Source organism: Camelina sativa, chromosome 4 (genome assembly GCF_000633955.1).
Source record: "Camelina sativa cultivar DH55 chromosome 4, Cs, whole genome shotgun sequence".
Lineage (NCBI taxonomy): Eukaryota > Viridiplantae > Streptophyta > Magnoliopsida > Brassicales > Brassicaceae > Camelina > Camelina sativa.
The window spans coordinates 6,670,443-6,676,442 of record NC_025688.1 but is presented as its reverse complement, the minus strand read 5'-3'; positions in this window follow the sequence as shown (position 1 = coordinate 6,676,442).

Genomic DNA, 6,000 nt, shown 5'->3' with positions numbered 1-6,000 from the left:
CCAGAGCAGTTTGGACGTAAAAAGGTAGAATTGTTTGAGTATATTGTACAACGAGTAAAAGAGAGAACAGAGGGATGGAACTACAAACACTTGTCTGCAGCAGGAAAATAAATTGTTATTAAAACAATAGCTATGGCGCTCCCAGTGTTTTCAATGAACTGCTTCCTTTTACCGATCACCATCTGCAATGAAATCACCAGTGTAGTCTCAAACTTTTGGTGGGGACATGATAATGGAAAAATAAAGATCCCATGGATTGCTTGGAAAAGAATGACGCTCCCAAAAAAGGAAGGAGGACAGGGTTTTAAAGATCTTCAAGCCTTCAATAAAGCACTATTGGCAAAACAGGTTGCGAGACTTCTCAACAATCCCTAGAGTCTTTTGGCTCGTCTCTACAAAGGTTTGTATTATCCGGATACTCCATTTCTACGGACGCAAATAGGACCTACTGAGTCCTATGGCTGGAAATCAGTTCAAGGAGGAAAAAAGCTACTGCAACAAGGATTACAGATCATAATTGGTAATGGGACTACTACACGTGTCTAGGATGATCCTTGGCTCCCCACCCTTCCACCAAGACCTTCCAATGGACCAATCCTTGATAGAGACATGATGGTTTCAGATCTATGGAAAGAGAATAAGAGAGAATGGGATCCAGTAATATTTGAAGGAGTTCTAAACCCTGAAGATCAACAATTTGCAAAACAATTGTATCTCTCGAAACATGCAGAAGACGACACTTATGATTGGGCCTATAATCACCATGGTCATTACACAGTTCGGTCAGGATATTGGGTTGCTACTCACTCTGAAATACAATATAATGCCATGATTCAACCACCCCCGGGTGCTGTAGACCTCAAAAAAGAAATATGGAAACTACCTATTACCCCGAAAGTACAACACTTCTTGTGGAGATGTTTGTCTGGAGCTTTGGCAACAACAGTACAACTCAGGACAATAAATATTCAAGCGGATCCGGTTTGTCAACGATGCTGTTATGGTGATGAAACTATTAACCATTTGCTTTTTACTTGTCAGTTTGCAGAAGCAGTATGGCGTTGTATCTTTGCTACGATGGGAAGGAATCTGATATTTACTGATAAATTAGAGGACAACATCCAAATGTTGATCAATCTCCAACAACAACAACACTCTTCATTCATAATACGCCATCTTCCCTTCTATCTGATGTGGCGTATTTGGAAATCACGTAATGACTTCATCTTCCGACAAATAAATCGCCATCCGGCCACAGAAGCGCAAAAAGGAGAACAAGAAATCAATGAATGGTTTGAAAACACAAAAATGCAACCAGATAACAACCAAGCTATGAATCACATACATAATCCTCCCACAAGAAGATCACCAAATCAGCAATGGAATCCTCCACCTGAAGGTTGGTTAAAATGCAATTTTGATAGCGGGTATGTACGAGGAAGGCCATATACAGGCACGGGCTGGATAATACGGGACAACTACGGAAATGTAATACGATCAGGATGTGCGAAACTGCAACAATCATATTCTGCCCTTCAAGCAGAGGCACTAGGTTTTCTTAACGCACTACAAGTGATTTGGGAACAAGGTTATAGATATGTATGGTTTGAAGGAGACAATCTGGAACTAACAAACATGATCAACAAACGACAAGATCATCACAAGCTTGGCCCATTGCTGGTTGACATACGTCATTGGATGACAAAGCTACCATACTCATCGTTGGGACATGTTACTCGGGAAGCAAATCGATCGGCTGATAAACTTTCTCATTTTGCCACAAAAATGATTCCATTATCACAAACTTTTGATGTAATACCTAGATGGTTACATGACTGTTTGTAATATACATTTTACATCAATAAAGTTAGATGTTTAAAAAAAAAAGAATTGGAACCGTCACCCACTGTTTTCTTCTTTGCTCCTTGTCGTAATTATCTCCCACAATCTTCTTTATTCATCTTATTTATCTTGCTTCTGAAAATTAGTTATGTATTTCAACCAAAATCCTCGAACTTTCCATCGATCTGTTAGAACAACCGACTCAAAAAACATAATTCAAAAATCGTGAAAAAGGTGCTTCTATGAATTGGATTGCTAAGTGCCTTTTAGATAACTAATTGAATAAGTTCTTTGTACATTAACCGAATGTAATTGCTTCTGTGAATTGGAATGCTAAGTGCCTTTTATTTTCTTCTGTGAATTGGAATGCTACCTGAATAAGAATTTTTAGATAACTAACTGAATGTACAAAGAACTTATCTGATTGTTATTTATCTCTGTAACAATCAATAATTCTCCTGGATTAGAAACACAATAATAAGTCAGTGCTAGGTGACCTGATAGACATCAGGTAAATTACATAAAGGAAAGCCTGGGAGGTTTCATCATCATACGAAGAACTCATATCTAACTTAGTTTAATAAGGTTTGTTTTCTAGAACCCTAACTTATGCAATCTAATATTCGATTATTTATTTCTCAAATATCTAATTAATATTAATTGACAGCTTTTATAATTATAGTATAAAACAATGAAAAACTTTATTATATTAAGATTTTGTTTCAGACGGAACACTGAATAAAAACATTAAAAACCTGAAAACATTATCAAGATGCTTCGGCGTCTCATTCTTAACGTAGAAGAACATGCTTCCTTGTATGAGTCGTAGAGCATACTGTTGTAAGTCCTCAATCCTCAAATCTGCTCACTTATTGGTCCCTTCAAATACATAATAAGGAGTTTGAAACATATGTTGCCTTCAATGTTACTTGAAATATATGTTGTCCTTCNGACAAAGCTACCATACTCATCGTTGGGACATGTTACTCGGGAAGCAAATCGATCGGCTGATAAACTTTCTCATTTTGCCACAAAAATGATTCCATTATCACAAACTTTTGATGTAATACCTAGATGGTTACATGACTGTTTGTAATATACATTTTACATCAATAAAGTTAGATGTTTAAAAAAAAAAGAATTGGAACCGTCACCCACTGTTTTCTTCTTTGCTCCTTGTCGTAATTATCTCCCACAATCTTCTTTATTCATCTTATTTATCTTGCTTCTGAAAATTAGTTATGTATTTCAACCAAAATCCTCGAACTTTCCATCGATCTGTTAGAACAACCGACTCAAAAAACATAATTCAAAAATCGTGAAAAAGGTGCTTCTATGAATTGGATTGCTAAGTGCCTTTTAGATAACTAATTGAATAAGTTCTTTGTACATTAACCGAATGTAATTGCTTCTGTGAATTGGAATGCTAAGTGCCTTTTATTTTCTTCTGTGAATTGGAATGCTACCTGAATAAGAATTTTTAGATAACTAACTGAATGTACAAAGAACTTATCTGATTGTTATTTATCTCTGTAACAATCAATAATTCTCCTGGATTAGAAACACAATAATAAGTCAGTGCTAGGTGACCTGATAGACATCAGGTAAATTACATAAAGGAAAGCCTGGGAGGTTTCATCATCATACGAAGAACTCATATCTAACTTAGTTTAATAAGGTTTGTTTTCTAGAACCCTAACTTATGCAATCTAATATTCGATTATTTATTTCTCAAATATCTAATTAATATTAATTGACAGCTTTTATAATTATAGTATAAAACAATGAAAAACTTTATTATATTAAGATTTTGTTTCAGACGGAACACTGAATAAAAACATTAAAAACCTGAAAACATTATCAAGATGCTTCGGCGTCTCATTCTTAACGTAGAAGAACATGCTTCCTTGTATGAGTCGTAGAGCATACTGTTGTAAGTCCTCAATCCTCAAATCTGCTCACTTATTGGTCCCTTCAAATACATAATAAGGAGTTTGAAACATATGTTGCCTTCAATGTTACTTGAAATATATGTTGTCCTTCCATTTCCTGATTGTTCTTTGCCTCCTTTGAAAGATTTTCAGTTTCTGATTCTATGAAAAAACTAAGGAATCTCCTCAACACTTTTTGGCATGCAGCGTAGATTTGATCAGCAAATGATCCCCACAAAGTACATTGTAAACTTACATCAATGTGTTGAAAGCATAATATTTTATTAAATTAAATCTATTTCAACATTTGAGATACTAAATAGATATGTTTTGTACCTCTCATCCCTGAGTTCAATGTCAATCTTGTTTGTTGGCTTATTGTTGACATCTATTATCTCCATCTCACCAACGTTAATCACTTGACAAACAATGTCTGTGAAAATAGGAAAACCCTTTTGTGAAAAGACTTTAACTTGTAAAGAAATTTAAATATTTTTAATAATACTTCTACGCTTACCTTTTAGAAAGTTTGGATTGAGGTTTCCGGGTATGAATTGACCACTGGCAAAACTCAAGCCAAATTGTTCAACTGATGCTTGTGTGAAAAAAGATTTGATGAACGGTTCCCTGAAAATGACATAACAGTAGGTTAGTGTTATGAACATGAATTTTAAATTTGTATATGTCTTATTTGTGCATCAGCAAGTACCATGTCAAAGGTTTCACTAAACATTGTTGTATATGTCTTCTAGATATGACGAAGACTGACTTGCACTTTCCATGAAGTTTTGAGAAGACTAACATCTCGGAGAAAGACGTAGGAAGCAGCCGTTATTGCGAGGTATGTGTTTTAAAGCTTGTATTTGAGAAATGGTGAATGTGTGATGATTTGGTCAATGCGTTTCATTGAGGATATTTATAGGTGATTCATATATAAGTTTTTAGGTTAGAAACGATTAAATGATAGATTTCATGTGCAAGCACCAAATCTTTGATACTTGTAACAGAAAAAGTTTATTCGCATAGTTAGCATTGATTTAAAGGAAGTTTAGATTATTCTATACTAACATTTAGGGATTTTTTGAGATGACGATGTAGGGGTGGGCAAAAAAACCGAAATCCGAAAAACCGAACCGAACCGAACCAAACCGAAATAAATGGTTTGGTTTGGTTATGGTTAAGTCTAAAAATCCGTTTGATTTTTATTTTAATTAACCATTTGGTTTAGGTTTGGTCTGGTTAAAAATCGTAAAACCGAATGGTTTTTTTGGTATTTTATAAAAATTTAGAATAATTAGATATAATTAGTTTCTCCAACTTATAAATTTATATTGTATAACAATATCAGTAATTGTTTTCTTTATTGGGCTTATAGTTATTGATCTCCAAAGTTTTTTTTTTTTGGTTTTTGTTTCTGGTTTTCTTTTTCAATAGCCTTTATTTTTTAAAAGTTTAAATTTCAATTAAGTCTTTGGGTTTACAAAACTATATTTGGATTCTATTTTTTGGAATTATGTTTAGGTTTTACTTTTATGCTTATTTTTTAGTTATGTATCAACTATCTAGTTTTTAAAGTATGGAATAACGCGTTAAAAACCGGGACCAAACCGAAACCAAACCAAACCATTATACGTATGGTTTTTATATGGTTTCATTTTTGATAAAACCGAAAAAACCATAAACCGAAAAAACCGAACTGTAACCAAACCAAATTACATATAGTTTCTATATGGTTCAATTTTTATAAAACCAAAAAAAAACCGTAAACCGAAAAAACCAAAAAACCGAACGCCCACCCCTATGACGATGCACTAATATAGGAAAAATTGATTGAGTGATGATTATGGAAATTTGGTTAATTAGATGATTATGATTTGTTTAGAATTAAAATCGAGAATATTGTGGTGATTAAGGTATAAAGATCTTTTCGATTATTTAAATATTTTATAATGTTGGGCCGATTTTTTCGTTCAAACCTTATGTACAATTGCAGGCCTTATTGTTGTGGTTTTTCTAGAGGCCTTTGCAATTTCAGCGTAGCCCAACAAACACAATTCCGGGTTTCTTAAAAAGACGTGGATCCTCCCCTCAGACGTATCAAGTAATGTTGCATTATTCCGGGTTTCTAAAAAAAGACGCGGATCCTTCCCTAAATGGGTTGGGTAATATCGATTTGATTTTTACGGACAAATTTGCCCTTCCGAATTTTGAGAAACATTTTAGATTT